At 38.1% G+C, this 22,161-nt stretch overlaps 1 protein-coding gene and 1 pseudogene across 1 annotated transcript in view; one reads left to right on the top strand and one right to left on the bottom strand.

Moving 5' to 3' along the window:
* DGL1 (dolichyl-diphosphooligosaccharide-protein glycosyltransferase 48kDa subunit family protein) overlaps nt 1-22,161 on the bottom strand; it is a 36,028-nt gene that overhangs the window by 11,497 nt on the left and 2,370 nt on the right. The gene's annotated exons all lie outside the window — the stretch shown is intronic.
* Nucleotides 5,875-21,430, top strand: LOC149563901 (glyceraldehyde-3-phosphate dehydrogenase, cytosolic-like; annotated as a pseudogene).

Raw genomic sequence — 22,161 nt, forward strand, 5'->3', positions numbered from 1 at the left:
CTGGCAAATGGTTAGATCACCTATTGGGCTGGCCTAAAGACACTTCAAATAAAGAACAATTCTAACATGGGAGATTTGGAAAGAAATCGCCACATCTTCCAAAACCAAAGTCTCGATGAGCAAGCTCTCATTGCAAAGTTAGAAGTGGCTATCACGGAAGTTATGAACAGTGGTCTTAGGAAGAGACCTAGAGAAGAAGGAACATTTTCTGATTGGGATGCAGAGATCAAAAAATCATGGCCACTGCTAATTAATCCCGCCCTATATTATAAAAAGAAAAACAACCTAGCTAGACAAACCTGCAAATGGGAACCTCCACCGCCTGGATGGAAGAAACTGAATTTCAACGAGGCTTCAAGAGGAAATCTTGGTAAGGCAGGCATAGGATGCATCATAAGGGATGAATCTAGTAACTGGTTAGCAGAAAGATCTAAATCTCTGGAAATGTCAACTAATAATGTAGCAGAACTCGAAGCAGTAGAAGAAGTAATTAAACTATGCATTAGCCTTAATATTAAAAGGATTATGATTGAAGGGGACTTTCAAATCATAATTAATGCCCTCAAAAAATTAGAAACCCCTAACTGGATCCTACACACTAAATTAGAAATGATCACCAAACAATTAAAAAAAACATTTGAAGAAGTAAGATTCTCGCATATATACAAAGAAGGCAACAAGGAAGCAGATAGGCTAGCTAATAAAGGAACAGATGGAATAAATTCATTAAAGTATAACCAAAGTATATTAACTCCATAGTTTTTGGCTTTTATGCATTGCCACTATATTCCCCTCATGAGAAATCATAAAACATCAATCGGGCCTTGTACCGATGATGAGGAATATCTTTCTCCCATGTTAATTTACCTTCGCCATTATGATTTTGAGAGGCATCCCCGCGCTCATTAGGGCATTATAGTCGATATTCGAGCGTCTAGAGCTTTCTGCCTTTTATCTATATATAACAGTACCGAAGTTCATTTCGCATCTTAGTTTAAGCCCATGGTCTACAATTCCAATCCCCCATGAATTCTAACATTTGCCTCTTTCATGCTTTTGAAAATCGAACTATGGCTTTCTGCGGCCCGATTAAGCAAGAAAGGTGGAATAGGTTGTTTCGGCCAATTGATGATATGAGCCGATTTGCAATCAATCGAGCACTGGGAGAAGGGGTATTTAACTATGAATATGCATGGAGGACCAATAGTGATATCATAGGGCTCTGGGTAGGATGCCTAGCAAGGGCAGGGGTGGAGAAATGGGACACTATAAGGCTGACCTATAATGTTTTCGATCCCTACTGGTTAATAGGGCTGGAAATTGTGGTAGCCAACATCGACGCTAGGCTTCGGATTCCCCTCCCGGAGGCATACATGGAACTCGAGCTAGACAATCAAGAACTTGCTAGAAGCCTAAGGCGTCCTTGTCTGGTTATTAGGGATAACATTCAGTTCTTTAACAAGTGGCCTAAAATGGAAACGAGCATCAATTTCCTGCCTAAATGGAGAGGTATTATTGAAGACCCGAGTAGAGATTGGCTCATAAATTACTTAAGGGCCTTTAATGCATACATTCACCTGGATGCTGATCTTTCCAATTTGGAAAATGTGGAATACTGTTTACCTAATTATGATAAATCTAGCTGAGGAAGGATGGCTTATGAGTTTCCTCCAGGCTAAAATGCCACTAATCTGCAGGAGGCTTCGGAGATAATCATGGTTTTTAAGAAAACAAATTGACAAATGTAGTATTTGGTCATTTTGGTAGTAAAAACGATCCAATTACAATAGGCTCTAGTATTCGCAATAGGTATGGGTAATCACATACTGTAATTAGTTGGATGTATCGGCATATCTCTCAAATAGCTGGTAGTAAGGACACATTTTACAAGCTGTCCTCATCTCAAATCGAATGCAGCATGTAAATGTTTTAAAATGTACATATTTAAACCAGCATATATGAAGATAATATTAACCTACATTTCAGCTTCTCTATCTGGTTTTTTATCTCAGTATTTGGATGCGTAATTCATTTCTGTCATCTATTTGGGGTTCCCGTTGTTTGCTTTTTGGTTTCCTCGTTTTTTACTCCCTAACACGTGAATTCGACATAAATTATTTTTCAATCACTTTAAAAATGTGGAAGAGATACGAATTCAGTTGTTTTTGCCCACGTTCCCTTTCATGATTACTCAATTTAATGTCACAATTTACAAGTACCTGGAAATCTTTCAAGTATCTGTGTTTTTATGGAATTTGCTCCCTCCGGATTCCACTTAATGATATTATTAATCCACTTTAATTTTTCACTAACCCCTAACAAACCTTGCTGTTTATTATGTAATGCTGCCAGATACTAAAATTGATAAACAAGTACTTAGCTGCCAGATACTCAAATTGATTTATAGAGATATCAAAAGCTCTGTTGATGTAACAATTTTGACATGATATAAGATTTATTGAAACTGGGGTATGCCCCTTTTATAAATGTATAATATAGGACTATGGTCCCGGGTAAGACTGGAGGTTTTCTTTACCCGTTCTTTCCTTACCAGTGCCCGTCATAACGGTGGAATTCTTGTACTCTAAAATTTTTATTAATAAAATAAATCAAGGCTACGGCTGTTTACCGATCAAAAAAAAAATAGTGACAAGTGTTTTAATTGTTTTATCATTGTATCAAGGCCCTTTAAAGGTTAAATGGGTCATCAAAATATGAGGGATAAAATTATATTATTTAATGTGGTTTTTAAGTTGCTTTTTGGCCCCAAGGGCCATGGGTTCTTGCAGGTTCCTAGGGGTCTGCGTGGTGTCTGCCTGGCTCCCTGCCAAAAAACCCCAGGTCCGTGGCAGGTAAACACAGGATCTGCACAGAGCAGACCCTGCACAGACCCGCCACTGACGCAGCTCAAATCCAGACAGCGATGAACCCGGATCCGGCTGGCAGGAAACAAATGCTGCAACTTAGGTTAATGACTAACAACTATTCATGCTGGCAACAGGCTAGCATTAACTTTTTAATGACCTCTCAAAACCAGCCAAATATTGTAGAATCTTTGATTATGCTTATAGCATGCACAGTGGTAAAATCATATCGATAATTGGATTGTTCTTTTAAAAAATTCTATAGGAGCTAAACTTTATTGCATAAATCATGAAAAATACATTGATTAAATTTATCAAAGGCCAGTTTTAATAACGGAAATCCAGAAAATCTACTTACATGTATGTCTCACTCTTTCTAATTTTCCAAAATTAAAGTTTGCAAAGAGGTTCAGGCATTACACGTACTGTGAACCAACAGCCATTGCAGAAAACTTAAGGAAGGTACTAAAGGTAATGTTGGGGTTGGTGAGGCCGGTACAGTAAAAGTATTTTCATATGAGGATATAAGAAATCCTGTTTCTTTTTCTTTAGGGGTAATACCTCTCAATCCTGCTGCTAATCCCTCTGAAATGATCCTCTTGACTAGGTGTGTTATTGATCAACTTGAGACTACTTATGAGAAAGGAGATAGATCACTTATTTGCTAATTTGAATACTCTTAAACTAAAATGTCTGAGCAGAGTTCCTAGGGGATGCAGAGTTGACTACCAAAAAAAGGGTAACCTGTGAAGACACTGTGTGGTGGACAGTAGAACCATGGATATTTGATTACACACTGAAACACTGGTTTTTGGCGAGCATGTTACAAGATTCAAGAAGAATTGGTAGATTAACGGATTTCCGGATGATTCATTGATTAACAGAAGAACAAATGTGTTCCTTATAAAGAATTACAAGGACGTTGTTTCTAAAAGAAACAACGTAGACTGAAGACGGAATTAGAAACAAAACTAGAGACAGGATAGGAAACATTCCTATCTGGACTGAAGAAAAAAGAGACGGGATAGGAAACATTCCTATCTAGACTGAAAGACGGACTACAAACAAGTAATTGACTATTATAGAAAGTATAAGATATTATCTTAATACCCTCCCTTAATGGTCAACGTACGGATGTCGGAACATTCTGTGATAACTGAGACCCTCCCTGGATCTACAGAATGCTGAAACCAAGAAGCTTTGCCAGAAGAGTGCTATGACTCAAAATAAGTTGCATTTACAAAACTTCGTTTTTGTGGAAAAAACGGTAAAACCCAGAATCTCACGCAACATTGCGTATTATAGACAACTTGAAATGATTTTTGAGGAGAAAATCAACAAACCCAAAATCTCACACAACCTTGCGTATTACAGACAACTTGAAATGATTTTTGAGGAGAAAATCAACAAACCCAGAATCTCACGCAACCTTGCGTATTACAGACAACTTGAAATGATTTTTGAGGAGAAAATCAACAAACCCAGAATCTCATGCAACCTTGCATATTACAGACAACTTGAAATGATTTTTGAGGAGAAAATCAACAAACCCGGAATCTCACGCAACCTTGCGTATTACAGACAACTTGAAATGATTTTTGAGGAGAAAATCAACAAACCCATGAAAAACAGAAACAGATTCAGAAGGCGAAAAATGCAACTTCACCTTGATCAGGAAGCTCGACAACTTGTGTTGTTGGCTAGGAAGCATTTTGCCTTGCTTGGGCAGCCAAACGTTTCCGGCACTCGAACTTCATATGGCCGAACTTGTGACAATAATTACACTGCACATTTTGCTTCGTAGAGCCATCCAGGGATTGAGCAGAAGGTTGATGCTAGAAAGGCTGAGAAGACTGATGGTTGCTGATGTTCTGTTGAAAGGATTTTGCAGCAAATGCCTGCTCTGAGGAGGCTGTAGAAGCACTGCTGCCAAACTGTTGTTTCCAACGATCTTGCTGCAGAAGTTTGGTGCATAATTCTGGAAACTTCAGATCAACATTAGTTGACGTAATGTTGAGTGTTTCTATGAAGTGCTCATAGGATGATGGTAGACTTTTCAGAGTGATGACTACCATATCCTCTTCCTCCATTTTCCGACCAATAGCTTCGAGCTGATCACGGATGTCCTTAATCTTTGTCAGATGCTCTTGTAAGGACATACGGTCATCCATCATAATGGAGAACAACTGATTCTTTAGAAAGAATACCTGACTTTTGTCAGATGTTTCATGCAGCTCCTTCAGATATTTCCAGATTTCTGCAGCTGACTTGCCTGAAGGAATCTGTGGTAGCTGATCATCGATAACAGAGAGCTTAAGAAGCATAACAGCCTCTCGATTGCGATCATCAAACTTGTCTTGTTCTGCTTGGTCAGAGGTCGGACGAGTCTTTGTGCCTAGAACAAGCTCATCCAAACGACGATATTCGAAGATGGTTAACATGCGCTGCTTCCAATGATTATAATTGTGGCCATTGAATCGTACACTGCCCTCCAACATCAGATTAGTCAAAGATGCCATTTGCACGAAGTTCGAGGCAATGTTGAGGCTGACCCAGAAAAAAAATGACAAGTGCCCAGAAGAGTAGACAGAAAACCCAGAAGGAATCTACAGTCGCAATGTAAATCCGCCGGCTTGAAAATCGAGGCACGAAAAATGAGGTGCCCAGAAAATTCTGACGAAGACCCAGATGAGGTCTCGAAAAACCCACCAAGAATCTACAAACAAAAAAAATTTCCGACCCCAAAAATTAGGGTTTCAGAAAAAAAGGCCCTGGCTGAAAAATGCTTGAAAAATCTTCAGATTTCTTGATAAAAATGGTCGATTCTGCTTCCCAAGCACGATTATAGACTGAGTATGCAAAAAAAAGACTCCAAATATGAAGCAAACAGTGGCCAAAAAGACAGAGGACTTTCCAAAAACAGTCGCAAATTTAGGAAAATCGCAGAGGCCGGATTGAGAGCCATTTTGTTTTAAAAAACGTCAGAAAAAAAAAACAAGAGCTGAGAAGCATGGCAAAAACACCATTTCGCTGTTACAAGCGCATGAAAGCTAAAGCCCGGCTGCAAGAAAAACGGCAATAAAAAACGGCCAAAAAACGCACGACTTCAGGCCTTGTAGACTGCGGCCGAAAGTTGGCACATTCGAACCACGAACCAGGCAGAACACAAGCCGACCAGAGAAAATGTAGAGCCGTGATTTGCAGAAAAAACACCCTTTACTAGTCTCACAAGCCCTAGCCAAAAACCAGGAGTTCTATGACTTTCTCACAGAAAACGGAAACCCTGCTCTCGATTTACAGTGAGATTTCTCCGAATGGAAAAACCCAGTTTAAAGCAAAATATCACGGATACTTAATTTCGAAAATAGCTACTGATAATTTCTGAAAAGAAATTATTATTTTCAAAAAAAACTTCGCTCTGATACCATGTTACAAGATTCAAGAAGAATTGGTAGATTAACGGATTTCCGGATGATTCATTGATTAACAGAAGAACAAATGTGTTCCTTATAAAGAATTACAAGGACGTTGTTTCTAAAAGAAACAACGTAGACTGAAGACGGAATTAGAAACAAAACTATAGACAGGATAGGAAACATTCCTATCTGGACTGAAGAAAAAAGAGACGGGATAGGAAACATTCCTATCTAGACTGAAAGACGGACTACAAACAGGTAATCGACTATTATAGAAAGTATAAGATATTATCTTAATAGAGCATTGGGTTCACCCTTGGACCATGCTGAGGATCTCCATTCTTCAGTGTAGGACTTGTTGCAGAGTTCAGACGCTTTGATATATCGGGATTGGATCACTAATTCTGATGGTGATAGAGTTAAAGAGAGAGAGAGAGAGAGAGAGAGAGAGACAGAGCATAGTTTGCTTCTTCAGGAGCTCCACTCGGAACAGGGTGTTCTGGATTGCTTGGAAGGACTTGCCTCTATGGAGAAGCCTTTACCTACCAATAAACCCAAGACACAGCAAAGTAAAATTGGAAGTGGAGAGACTTCAGGTAGAAGCCAGGAAACTCTTCTCCTGGAGAGCAGGAAGGCCAAGAGTATGTAGACGTGTTGTTTAGGGGTTTGCTACCTTTATTAGCCGATAGGCTTTCCTCCTGGAGTTGCCTCCAGCCAAAAATTGTCTCACACTTAAAAACAGCTGCCTAAAAATGGTTTTTGAGTATGGTTTCCAATCATGTTTTTTTACCTCATATTTTGAGTGACTCACAAGTTGAAGGTGCCCCACATCTTCCGATGTATTTTCTTTTCAATGTAGCCTTCCCATGGCTTGCTTTCTGCAATGCAAGAATAAAGCTGTGTGTACTTTCAGCCCTAGCCAAGTTTTTATTTTTGTTCGGAAGCTCAATTTTTGTATTTGACAATGGAAGAGTTTATGATCTTTGGTCTTGACTGGTTTTGTTTTGTGTTTTGGAAGAATGGAAAGGAATTTTTGTTGAATTTCTCTGTGTGTTTTGTTGTTTTTGTGCAGGTTCTACTGGAAAGATCAAGATCAGCATCAGTGGTAATCACTTGTTTAAAATCTTGTCGATATTGTAATCAATGCATCAAATATAGCTTTTCATCTGGACATGCAAGTATTTTTGCGAAATTCGTGTCTGTTTTTTATATAGGCGTTCTGGATTATTAGAATTTGTGATATTTTTCAACAATATCGATGTAAAAATTCATATACACATTTTATTTTAAATCTATTTTTCAAAGTAGGCCGCCTCACTTACACTAGATCATGGGGACAGAGGATTCTGGTATTCTCTTTTTGACTTAAGCAAAACTTTCGTTGATTATTTATTCATTTGTTTGTTTGTCCAGGGTTTGGGCAAATTGGGAAATTCATAGCCCGTGTAGCTCTGCAGCGCGGTGATGTTGAGCTCATTGCAGTGAATGATCCTTTCATTACAACCAAGTACATGGTATGTGACTCAGGGATTGATAATATGTCGATTTAATTCAGGGTTTCTGTAGTCCAGATTATTTGTTTTATGAGCTTCATCCGTGCATTGAATTGAATAAATTTTACGTTTTTCTTTCTTCGATCGAGGGATCAGAAACAGCTGAAAAATGATGAAGAAAGTTTTGTAGGGAGAAAGTGGATTTTTTGGCGACAAAAGTTCTTCTGAAAAAGCTGTGTTTTTTCTTTTGTGTGATAATATTATAGATTGTTTGGCCCCAAAAGCCTTTATGATCAAGCTCTTTTTTCTCATGATTTTATTCTTAATAATATGATTATAGGAATTGGAGGAATTTTTAAACTAATCAAAGTGCTGATAGTGGGTACATTCTGACATGGAGAATATTTCTTTATTTTCTAGAGTTCATGATTCTTAGTTATCTAATCAAGCCTGAATTGCAATTGAAATTAAAAAATCACTTTATAAAGTCAGGATTTCTGTAAGGTCTTCTTTTATTGATTGCTATCCCTTCCTGACTATTTACCCCCTGTATTTCTTTACCTCTCCATATTGATTACTGTTATAATCTATACTTCATATTGAAGAGGGATTTTGAGCAATTTCTCAACTTCATTAATAATTCAACCATTGTGCTGTTCACAGGCTACTGTTTCGAGATTAGAGGAATTCAACCAATGCTACTTCAAATAATCAATAGGTACATTGTTGTCAATTTATTCTACATATAGGATTGTTATAGCAAATGAACAGTGAAGATTTCGAATTCTAAGTAAAGTTCTGAATCTATCATTAGATATTGGTTTCAAATTTTGTGGGCATCGTCATAACTCTTTCCTGCAGGATAGGTATATAGGAAATTTAGATTGTTTGCTTTTGGTGATTCCTTTACTACAAGGATTTGCACTTTCCATAATGAAGTATGTTATGAGTCTCTGTATATTTCTTCAACTTATTACTGGCATAATTAGATTTTGAGTACTCATTATTGTTTTCTTGATTTATGTTACAATCAGACCTATATGTTCAAATTGACACTGCCCATGGTCAGTGGAAGAAACATGAAGTTAAGGCCAAGGATGAAAATACTTAACTTTTTTGTGAAACACACGTAGCTGTATTTGGCAGCAGTTAAGTTGTTTTAAAATGTCTACTGATAAGCAGCATAAAATTCTATGAGAGTTTACAGGAAACCATTTTTGTGTTTATCTGATTTGATGTTATACGTGTTTATTTACATATCTAATCTAATTCAATTATCCAGAAATCTGGATGAAATTCCCCAGGGTGCTGTTGCGGCAGGGTATGTGGTTGAATCAACAGGAGTCTTTACTGGTAATTTGATAAAGAGAAAGCAGTTGCACACTTGAAGGTATCCCATTTTATGAGTCTCTGTATATTTCTTCAACTTATTACTGGCATAATCATATTTTGAGTACTCATAATTGTTTTATTGATTTATGTTACTATCAGAGCTATATGTTCAAATACGACAATGTCCATGGTCAGTGGAAGAAACATAAAGTGAAGGTCAAGGATGAAAAACTTCACTTTTTCGTGAAACACACATAGCTGTATTTGGCTGCAGGTAAGTCATTTTAAAATGTCCTACTGAGAAGCAGCAAAAGAATCTATGAGAGTTTATAGGGGACAGATTTTGTGTTTATCTGATTTGATGTTATATGTGTTTATTTACATATCTAATGTAATTCATTTCTCCAGAAATCCAGAAGAAATTCCCTGGGGTGCTGTTGGTGCAGAGTATGTAATTGAATCAACAGTTGCCTTTACTGATAAAGAGAAGGCAGCTGCAAACTTAAAGGTATGCCCTTTTTTGACCTCTAATTTTGAATCAGCCAAGCTTTTGGTAAAAGATTGTGTGCAGATTTTTTTATTAGCATTTAGGATCATTCGACAATCCTTTTGGCAGATTGCTTTTTCCATCTATGATGAAGGATCAGAGAATGTGATTTGAAAGATCATTACAACTAAATTGTTTTCGTTATCTTGTTGTAGGAGTCACAGAATGTGATTTGACACACTGTTAGAAAATATTGCACACAGTTTTTTACCAGAAGCTTGCTAATTCATTGTAATGTACAATAAAATATCAGTGTCTTAATTTTTGTAGATTAAGTATTTAATATTCTTTTAAAGCAACTATTTAGCTATATTGAAGTTAGGTTCTAGAATTAGGAATGTAATTGTGGATAATCTTAAAGTTAGGTACAGTTCCTATGTAGGATATTTTGGTTCAATTCGTATATATCAATTTGTCGTTTTATAGATCCTAAAGACTACACCTTGGATAGTAATATAGCTATTTTTTCTCTATTGAGATGTTTTTAAATAATTCTCTATATTGATGCTAGAGAGTTGAACCTAAGTAGTGATTTTAGGGTGACTATTTATGGTAGCAGGAAATAGTAATTTTTTTCCTTGCTGGTCACTCTCAGGGAGGTGCTAAAAATGTAGTCATCTCAGCTCCTAGCAAGGATGCTCCCATGTTTGATTATCGAGGTTAATGGTACTCCTATGTTTGTTGTCGGGGTTAATGAGCACGAGTACAAATCTGATTTGAACAATGTTTCAAACGCAAGTTGTACCACTAACTGCCTGGCTCCTTTGTCTAAGGTTAGTAATAATATGTTAAATACTCGAATCATTCAATTTTCAGATGTTTTGTCTTTACATATGAACAACAGTGTAGTTCTACTCGAGATTAAAATCTAAGGTTTGACAATTTTAAATTCTTTCCTTTCCAGGAGATCAGTGATAAATTTGGCATTGTTGAAGGTCTTATGAAAACAGTACACTCCTCCACAGGTCTCCTACACTATCTCTCATTTATGCGAAAATAACTTACCTTTTTCTCTGAGTGCTAAGCCTGTGCCGATGCAGTGGAAGCATTGATTCCAATCTTTTACTATCCCATACTTTTAGTCCTAAGTCAAACTTCGTCATTTATTTATCAGGTTATCTGCAAGTTGCACTGACTCTTTCTATTTTTGCTTGTGAACAGCAACCCAGAGAACTGTTGATGAACCATCAAATAAGGATTGGCAAGGTGGCTGAGGTGCTGGATTGAACATTATCCCTAGTAGCACTGGAGCAGCCAAAGTAGGATGTGAAAACCACATTGCTATGAGCACATTGCTGAATTTAGAAATTTACATAGAAATTTGTGGAATTGCTCTTCTGAAAATATTTTGTGTTTGGTATGATATTTTCAAGTTTGCAATGAAAATTATGGGGAAAACGAAGTTAAGATAATGCTGTCTGCAAGGTTAACAGTATTTATTGATTTTGTATATCTAATGCCCATGATTGGCATGCTGCCACATCCAAATGAACTATGCTCAAGTATTTCTTGCTTTAAGGGCACTCCCAACTAATGTAATTCCTACAAGACGCAGCAGAAAAAATATGATACTTGTTCTTTGCGGACTCAGTATGTGCATTGAATAATATCTGATTTAGTTATGATAACTCCTTTCATTTCTTCCTTCTAGGATACACTCTGCAGTCTGGCTTTGATGTCAGGATTCAATGCAATCTAGCTATGTTTCTAAAATTGAAACTTCAAGAGTTGGCCTTTCATCAGTCTTGTTATGATAAATTCTTCTTATACATGTCCCGGGAAGCCATTCTCTCTTATAATCTATGAGAGGCTTTTTGTTGTCCTGTAAAGCCTATCACAATATACCTGCTTTTTAGGTAATTTTGTATATGAGTCTTAGGTTATTTTTACAAATTTGAAATGTCCACGTGGTTGTGCTGGTCTTGATTGCAACCGGATTTTTGAAGGCTGTTGGGAAGGTTTTCCCAGCTCTGAATGGAAAGCTGATTGGAATGGCCTTCCAAGTGCCCACACCAGATGTATCAGTTGTGGATTTGACTGTGAGACTTGAGAAGTCTGCCACTTATGGGAAGATAAAGGCTGCCATCAAATAAATTTGTTTTCTTCAAGGGGGAGAGAAGACATTTGAAAACTGATCTTATGTGATGTCTTTGGTTGGAGGGAGGAATCTGAAGAAAAATTGAAAGGAATCCTCAGTTACACAGAGGATGATGTTGTATCTACAGATTTTATTGGAGACAGCCGGTATGTTCCGTTTATTCAATCCAATCCATTCCTTTTCTGTAGTGGATTTTGATATTGCTTTTATGACAAATACTATGTTTTATGATTGTAGATCAAACATATTTGATGCAAAGGAAGGAATAGCATCGAGTGACAATTTTGTGAAACTGGTATCATGGTATGACAATAAATGGGGTGTAATGTCCCCTATTTTAAATTAAACTAATAAATAATATTAATTTTATTAGACATCAAATTAATGTAATATAATATTATATCAACTGATGTGAAGGTAACATTTAAATAATATAATATAACTGACTATATCAATAATATAATATTGATGAATTCTTTATCATTTTATTAATAAATAAAAGATAATTAGTTAATAACACAAAGAAAAAACTATAATAGATGATTGAATTAGTACAATGCTATTATAATCTATTATTAATAATAAGACACAGTTATAATTAGGAATAGTGAGAGATTGTTTATAGGTGACCCACCTAAAACATCATCCCGCGAGGTGCCCAAGTAGTTCCTAAAACTTATTACTACTCAAGGTTAGGCACATAGTGGACCAATGGAAACCCAAGTGGATAACCATGTTGGCAACTACGTCTGATGTAATATCCTCCCCTGATTTGAACTTTGACTTGCAGAAATTTAACTTAAGGAATATTGTCAAACACTTTGTATGCAAACTCATAAAGCTGATTTCCTCAATAAATTGCTTTCCAATGAGTAGATTTACGAACAACTATGAAGTGACATTAAAATGCATAATACACATCATAACATTTTCACAAACACTTGGTACACATTCAATAGTATATGAAAAATCTGGAAACTCTTTTAATCTGCTAATAAAGGGTGATTTTTAAATGTAGATGCGCACTTACAGCTGCCTTAAAGGCTGCAACAACTATTCAGCCTTGTATTCAACAATTATTATGCAAAATATCAAAATTTGACAGAAGAAACCTGGAATTAGTGGCCGTAGTATTTTGCAGATGTAGTCGGCCAGCCCTCCAAACTTCTAATCAGCTGGAAAAACAAGTAATCTTGATACCAACACTGTTCACGCCGTACTGTAGCAAACTACTGTTCATGCCGACTGTAGCAAAAAACTAACTTCAGATCTGCACCTCAAACCCTTGTAAATTTCTTTATGCAAACGCCCCAAATGAAACCCAGTGTATTTCCTGAAGTGAAAACACCCTTGATCCTCCTGACTGTGTCTTCCAACAGCGAAGAGAATGCTAGCAAAGAGGGATTCCGTCCTCCAAGCCCGATAATCAAATATCCAGCAACATAACATTAATCTTCATCCAAGCATACAAAAAAAAAGCTCTTCCATTTCTTTTATAGTGTTCTCACAAGAGCTCAATCCTTCGTTTTCTCAATGTGGGATAAAACATAACTCCCTTTATGTATCTTATGTCTCCAATGTGTTATAAAAATAAAGGGAACTCTTTTAATTTAAATATTTCCCACAAACTATAGTCTATGCATTAATAAAGTTAAATATTTAAATTTAACTTTATAAAATGGCTTTATCAATGCATAACAAATCTTATCAATGATAAATAAATCTTCTTGTCGATTTTAAACAATTACCATCGACATACCACTGTGACTGAATGTCCGGCCATGTCCAAGATGACTTACTATAAATAGTAAGTATGCCCAAAGTTGCCTCAGAACCCCTCAGAAAGACCTACAACTGAAACTGCCTAGGCCAAATGGCCTCTAAGCCCCTTTAATGTCCTAGTTAGCCTACGGGACTGTGGGGAAATAGGCTAACGACAACATCATGCTATGAATGCTAGAAAGGGGACATTACAGTCCGCCCTTCCCAAAATTGCTTGTCCTCAAGCAATTTCAGCTCTGGATGCTGCAATATCTGCTCATTTTCCCAAGTAGCATCCTCGGCAGGTAGGTTCCTCCACTTCACTAGATACTCCCTGATAGTCCTCCTGCGAAACACCCTCTCCCTGGAGTCAAGTATGGCCTCGGGAACCAAGATAAGCTTCCCCTCATCATCAAGAGGTGGCAATACTATTGAAGGCACCACATTGTGACCCAATGCCTTCTTAAGGTGTGACACATGGAACACATTATGCACTTTACTGTCTGCAGGCAACTCCAACTCATAAGCTACTTCGCCCACTCTCCTGATTACTTTGAACGGTCCATAGTAGCGTGGTTTCAATTTCTCTGCTCCACTCTTCTTGAGAGAGGACTGTCTATACGGCTGTAACATGAGGTACACCATATCTCCCACCTCAAAAGACCTCTCAACCCTGTGCTGATCAGAATATTGCTTCTGCTGATTTTGTGCCTTTTGCAAATTTTCCTTCAAGGATCGCATAATGTCCTGACACTCCTGCAAAGTATCCTTGGCCTTAGGCACCCTACTATCCCCAAATAACAAATCCAAAAAATTAGGAGCATCATACCCGTACAGTGCCATAAAAGGGGACATTTGAATAGACATATGGAAAGAGGTATTATAACAGTACTCCCCTAGATGTAGCCACTTCACCCAAGCCTTCTGCTCTCCTGCAATGTAGTTTCGAAGGTACCCCTCAACCCATTTGTTCACTATCTCTGTCTGCCCATCAGTTTGGGGGTGGTAGCTGGTACTCGAAGTGAGCTCTGTTCCACATAACCTGAACAACTCCTGCCAAAAGTGGCTCATAAATCTGCTGTCTCTGTCACTGACTATGCTCCGTGGTATCCCATGTAGTCTGAATACCTCTCGAAAAAATAGTTCTGCTGTTTGTGTTGCTGAATATGTAGACGAAATTCCAAAGAAATGTGCAAATTTCGTCAATCTGTCTACCACAACAAAGATACAATCCCGACCCTGTGCCTTGGGGAGGCCTGTGATAAAATCCATGGAAATGCTATCCCACTTCTTCTCTGGTATGGGTAGGGGCTGTAGTAAACCACCCGGAAAAGAATGTTCCTGTTTGTTCTGCTGACACACAGGGCATTCTCTAACAAACTGAAGCACCTCTGATTTGAGTCCTTTCCAAGTGAAGCGCTCTCTCACCTGCCGATATGTCTTAAAGAATCCGGGATGTCCTGCCATTGGTGAATCATGAAATGCCCTCAAAATCTTCTGCTTCATAGCAAACCCGGGTACTAAATAAATCCTTTCCTTGTAGATGATCAGATCATTTACGACAGTGTATCGACTATCTTGAATAGCTCCCTCAATAATGCTAGATGCCCAACTATCCTTAGCATATTCTGCCAAGATCATCTCTCTCCAATCATCCATGACTATCCCAACAGCAAGCAAATGAGGCCTTCTAGATAAAGCATCTGCAACAATATTTTTCTTCCCTTTGACATAAGCTATGTCAAAATCATAGGCCTGTAATTTACTCACCCATTTCTGTTGCCTGTCATTAAGGTCCTTCTGTCCAAGGAAATGTTTCAAGCTATTATGATCTGTTTTTACTGTGAATCGGCTTCCCACTAAGTACTGCCTGAACTTAGCTAGCGCGTGCATGATTGCTAGCATCTCTTTGTCGTAGATGTTGTAGGTTCTCTCCACACCTCGTAATTTTCTACTCTCATATGCGATGGGATGTTTGTCTTGCATGAGAACAGCTCCTATGCCCTCTCCCGAGGCATCACACTGCAGCTCAAAGGGCCTGGTGAAATCTGGAATGGCTAAAACAGGACATATACTCATCAACTCCTTAAACCTGTCAAAACAATCCTGAGCCCTCTCTGACCACTTGAAACTATCTTTCCGTGTCAAATCTGTAAGTGGTGTTGTTATCTGTGAAAATCCCTTCACAAATCTACGGTAGAACCCACAAAGCCCGAGAAATCCCTTGAGTTGTGAAGTGTTCCTCGGTGGTGGCCAATCCAGAACGGCCCTGATCTTGTCTGGGTCAACCCGAACACTTCCTGCACTAATAATATGCCCTAGATAGAGCAACTCTGTCATCCCAAACTCACATTTACTCATCTTGGCATATAATGACTCCCTCTCTAGAATACTGAGCACTGTATCAATATGCTTCAAATGTTCCTCCCAAGTACGGCTGTATATCAGTATATCATCAAAAAATATCAACACAAACTTCCTCAATTGATCTCTGAACACTCTATTCATACAGGACTGGAAAGTGGCAGGGGCATTTGTCAACCCAAAGGGCATGACTAAGAACTCAAAAAGTCCATAGTGGCATCTAAAAGCTGTCTTCTCCACATCCACCTCTCTAACCCGTATCTGATGGTTGCCGGATCTCAAATCAATCTTGGAGAAGTAGCATGCACCATGCAATTCATCAATAAGCTCATCGATGCGCAAGATAGGGTATCGGTTCTTGATTGTCTTCTTGTTTAGCTCCCTATAATCAATGCACATCCTTATTGTACCATCCTTCTTCTTCACCAATACTACTGAAGAAGCGAAAGGACTTTTGCTTGGCCGTATGTGCCCCATGTCAATCAACTCCTTAATTGCCTTTTCTATTTCATCCTTATATCTCTTCGGATGGCGGTAAGGTGTGATGATAACTAGCTTAGCCCCTTCCTCTAATTCAATAACATGCTCGATTCCCCTATCCGGGGGTCTCCCTGGAGGTATCTCACCAAACACCTTAGTATGTTTGGTTATTATTTTTTGTACATTAGGTGGATACTCTAGTTTATACTGCTCTGTCATCTCAGGCATTACTCTAAACTCTGCTGCCCACTGCACCTGATCATGTCTAAAGAAACTCTGCATCCGCTTGAGTGACACCACTCGAAGTCTCCCATCTGACAAACCTCTGAGCACTATCTTCTTACCATTTGCCTCAAACCTCATTTCCATTTTCTCAAGGTTAAATGTAAACTCTACCAGAGACTTCATCCAGTTCATCCCAAGCACCATATCCTGATCACCAATGTTGACCACAAAGAAATCTCCTGTCATGTCATAATCTCCCAAACGAAGCTGCAAGTTGGAGATTTTCTTGGTACATTCAATTTTGAAGCCATCGGCAACCATCACCTTAAATCCCCTATGCTCCTCTATATGTAGCCCTCTGCATGTCACAAACTTCTCATCAATGAAGTTATGTGTCGCCCCTGTATCAATGAGTGCCACAACTCTCTGTCCATCCAAGGTTCCCCTAACTCTGAAAGTGACGGCCTCCTGTATACTTGACAACTGAGCTATCGTGCTATCACCACGTGCTTCCTCCTGTGAAGAATTATCATCATCTCCATCTGATTCAAATGACTGCTCTGAATCTCTATCTACTGACTCTTCGGCTGAAAAGTACTCCATCTGCTTAGCTTTTGCTTTCAATGGACACTTATGTGACAAATCCCAAGGCTCCCTGCAATGAAAACAAAGCTTCTTCTTCCTGAGATCATTAAGTGTCTCATTGTCCAACCTCTTACTTTCCTCCTTAGCTGGCTGAACCTCTTTATGAAAAGGTTTCCTGTCCTTATCTTTCCTTGAAGGGAAACTCTTTGCCTGGAATTTATTTTTTGAAGATGAAGAGGAATCCATGTCACGAGCTTTCTTAATGGCTTCCTGCAAAGTGGGAGGGTTGAGAGCTTTAATCCACACTCTCAACGGATCAGCTAACCCATCCATAAATAGAACTAGTATCCTCCGTTCAGATACATCTGTTACTAACACTGCAAGTTTCTGAAACTCTGAAATGTATGTTTCCAATGAGCCCCACTGTTTAAGCTGAGCTAACTCCTTGAAATGGAATTCTGGATCCTTCCTATCAAAACGTTCAATCAACCTCTCCGTAAACTCCACATATGAGGTAATGTGTGCATGTCCCATAGTGACCATACCATGATGCCACCACTCGTGTGCTAACCCATCCAAATGAATTGCTGCGTACTTAATAGCTTCTTCCTCGGGCATAGGGTTCAATTGAAAGTATGTGTCAAGCTTTTGAACCCAAGCTCTTGCTGTAGACTTTCCTGAGCCATCATAATATGGTAACTCAAGTCTCCCTACTTTCTTCCGTAGCTCATAGCTCTGGTTCCTGTCATGTCCACGTGGCATATGTTTCATCCGCACATCCATATACTCCCTAAAGGTAATTGCAGCAGTAAAATCTGGCCCTCCGGCTTCCCAATCTCTCCTCAACTGGTCCTGTATATCAGTAATCTGGGGCTCTGGTACGAGCTGCTCTGGAGCTCTAGGAGGAAATGTAGGAATCATGGGCCTTGAACTCACTGTCCTAGCTCGCTGGGGTGCATGACCGAAATTGTTCCCAACTTGTTCATCTCCATTATGTGTCCCATCCTGATCATTTCCATTCTGATTGTTACCATTCTGATTATTTCCTCCACCCATGTTAGCATTCAACCCCATTTGACGAGCCATCATCTGCATCATAAGATCCAATCTCTGATTCTGTTCCTGTGCCCTTTGTTCTGCTACTCGCTGACCCTGTACCAAGGTCTCTAACAACTGTAAGAATCTTTCCTCTCCAGGCTCTGGACCGGCATTCCCGCCTCCACCTAATCTTGTATTCCTGTCATCTCGGTCACCCATATTGCTGTCTTGATCAAAGAATACCTCCGCTGTGTCTGTATGGCCGGATTCTATACCCCCCTGTACGGATGAACTAGACTGTTTGCTTTGCAGGTCTGAACTCCTACTTTGTCTTGCTCTGGTATTGCAGAAATTATAAGGCCCCTGTCGCATGCTCAAACATAAATGCTCTGATTTTAGTGTTTTGACATTTCATCAAACACTTTCCACTCTATCCACCAGTTCCAAATTTCCTATAAGACCTCCACAGGATGGCAGGACTTATAGCTCTGATACCACTGTAATATCCTCCCCTGATTTGAACTTTGACTTGCAGAAATTTAACTTAAGGAATATTGTCAAACACTTTGTATGCAAACTCATAAAGCTGATTTCCTCAATAAATTGCTTTCCAATGAGTAGATTTACGAACAACTATGAAGTGACATTAAAATGCATAATACACATCATAACATTTTCACAAACACTTGGTACACATTCAATAGTATATGAAAAATCTGGAAACTCTTTTAATCTGCTAATAAAGGGTGATTTTTAAATGTAGATGCGCACTTACAGCTGCCTTAAAGGCTGCAACAACTATTCAGACTTGTATTCAACAATTATTATGCAAAATATCAAAATTTGACAGAAGAAACCTGGAATTAGTGGCCGTAGTATTTTGCAGATGTAGTCGGCCAGCCCTCCAAACTTCTAATCAGCCGGAAAAACAAGTAATCTTGATACCAACACTGTTCACGCCGTACTGTAGCAAAATACTGTTCATGCCGACTGTAGCAAAAAACTAACTTCAGATCTGCACCTCAAACCCTTGTAAATTTCTTTATGCAAACGACCCAAATGAAACCCACTGTATTTCCTGAAGTGAAAACACCCTTGATCCTCCTGACTGTGTCTTCCAACAGCGAAGAGAATGCTAGCAAAGAGGGATTCCGTCCTCCAAGCCCGATAATCAAATATCCAGCAACATAACATTAATCTTCATCCAAGCATACAAAAAAAAAGCTCTTCCATTTCTTTTAGAGTGTTCTCACAAGAGCTCAATCCTTCGTTTTCTCAATGTGGGATAAAACATAACTCCCTTTATGTATCTTATGTCTCCAATGTGTTATAAAAATAAAGGGAACTCTTTTAATTTAAATATTTCCCACAAATTATAGTCTATGCATTAATAAAGTTAAATATTTAAATTTAACTTTATAAAATGGCTTTATCAATGCATAACAAATCTTATCAATGATAAATAAATCTTCTTGTCGATTTTAAACAATTACCATCGACATACCACTGTGACTGAATGTCCGGCCATGTCCAAGATGACTTACTATAAATAGTAAGTATGCCCAAAGTTGCCTCAGAACCCCTCAGAAAGACCTGCAACTGAAACTGCCTAGGCCAAATGGCCTCTAAGCCCCTTTAATGTCCTAGTTAGCCTACGGGACTGTGGGGAAATAGGCTAACGACAACATCATGCTATGAATGCTAGAAAGGGGACATTACATCTGATATCAACAGCCTGGACTAGGCGACAGTTTTGGTAGAATGTATACACATATAAATAGACATATTTACAATCCCCTTAATTGGTAGAGAGGAAATATTAAAAGGAACACCTTGCTGACATGTCAAGTATCACACACCGTTTCCCATGGCACAATAGTAGTTATCTACAAGTCGATATGTTTCAGTAATCATATAGCTCAGACAATTAACAAACTTCTGGACATGAAAGTTTTCCATAACTGTGATTCATTAAATTAGTCAAACAATGATATAGTTGCTAACAAGAGAATGATTTTAAAAGAGACATGAATAGCATAATGAAGAGACATGTCGCCAAAGAAACATCACTCTTCCTGCTATAATATATATGTGCAAAACAATAAGAGGAAATAGGGGGGACGAATGGAAAAGAAGAGGAATTATCAGTGAATCATATTACATGGCAGAGGAAGGAGAATATTAAGGAAGAATATATATTATATAGAAATCATTCTCTATAGAGAAGGTCGGTATAGTCTACAGTACACAGGAGGGCAAAGCTCAACATTTAATTTTTGGAGAAAATAACATAAGCAGCGACTATATGGAATAGAAAAAGGGACATACAGTCGGTCATTTTTGACAGGTTAGACACATGTGTACCGAATGAAAGGACAGACTTAGTCAAGCATGGGGACAGAGGAATAAACAAAGATACACACACACACACATATAGTAAGGAAATTATATCGTACGAACAAGAGTTCACACTTTTCCATATCCCAGAGAACAAAGGACTAAACAATGATCATAAGCTCAAACACACATTAGAACATTATCGCTGCAATCTTATACTTCTAATACTGGATATACCAGTACAATTATTTTTGCAAACATATAATTCCGTTAAGTTATCACTAAAGATCCATACTACATATCACTAATTGCAAGAGTTGGAAGATAGTTCTAATGTAATAACGTGATTGCAATAAAGTTTTGACAGCCATTCAGTGCATACATCTATGGATTACTTCCAATATAGAATCATAATTACCATAATAGATTATAAGAGAAGATGATCTTCTAAATTAACATTCCATATCTAATATAGTCAGGATTGTTGTGATCGTTGAACTGAGTGTAAGTTTAACCACAAGAGAACTCATTATCAAGAACATTTTTCAAGTAATCTCAAGTTTCTTATGAATTGTAATCTTATAATTAAGAAATAATTCCAGATTGTAAGTGATCGCCTCAAGGGACATTACATGGGTATACAGGTGACTATCAATTTTGCCTTACTTTAACATCAAGGCTTGTAAGTTTCTGCTTATGGACATTAGTATTAGTAGCAGATTTGAAAGCTCTGGAATTTTTTATAAACAGCATTATTTCACACACTTGATCCATCTTGTTTTTCTTTGCCTTTGAGCAACGAAATGCATACGGTGGTAATTTTAAGTTTATGTTTTGTATGCAGTTCACGAGTCATAGATTTGATCGTGCACGTGGCTTCAACTGCATAATTGTTGAATAGACGGTTCTCTGACTATGGAACAATAGATATAATTTTACTTACTCAATTCTTGTCATTTGCTCCAGGATATGATATTCTGATTAAATTTATAGGTCATTTAAGCCGAAGCTTTTGAGAGATTTTCGTCTAGTTGTCTCCCTGCCGTAGCAATAAAACTAATTCTGTTTATAGAGAGTATTCCAATTTATAATGTTGTCCTGCCTATTCTCCCACAGAATAGTTAAAAAGGAAGTAAAAGATTCCTGGTACTTCCCTATCGGAAATAAGTGAGTATTCTTTTTATAACAAGACTAAGACATTCTGAGAATATGATACATTTATTTAGTCATAGGGATTTTCAACAAGACTTTTATTTTTGCTTGTCAAGCAATTCTTGCAGATTGCAGTTAGTATTTTTAAATCGTTTCTATTCCTTCTGTATTCTGCTGAATTTAGCGCACATGTTTGGAGATTGAAACTTTAATGTACTTGTACTTTTTCTATGTAAATCTTTATTTATGCTTTCAAAGCAAACAGCTATCGGTGTATCCCTTGCTGAGTGTTGTGATCTGAACCTGAAAGCTCACGATCACAGTATGCAGACCTTTATAATTGCTACAACTTCTTTATTTGTTGTCTACAATCAATGCACATAGCTATCCTGGGTGACAGTGTGATTGGGATTTGGTACAGCTGATGATCGTGTCGGTGCACCAAATGTGGGCTTTGATATGTTAATTC

The sequence above is a fragment of the Cupressus sempervirens genome, chromosome 4 (assembly GCF_028749045.1).
Source record: "Cupressus sempervirens isolate cs-2001-9-10 chromosome 4, ASM2874904v1, whole genome shotgun sequence".
Taxonomy (NCBI): Eukaryota; Viridiplantae; Streptophyta; class Pinopsida; order Cupressales; family Cupressaceae; genus Cupressus; species Cupressus sempervirens.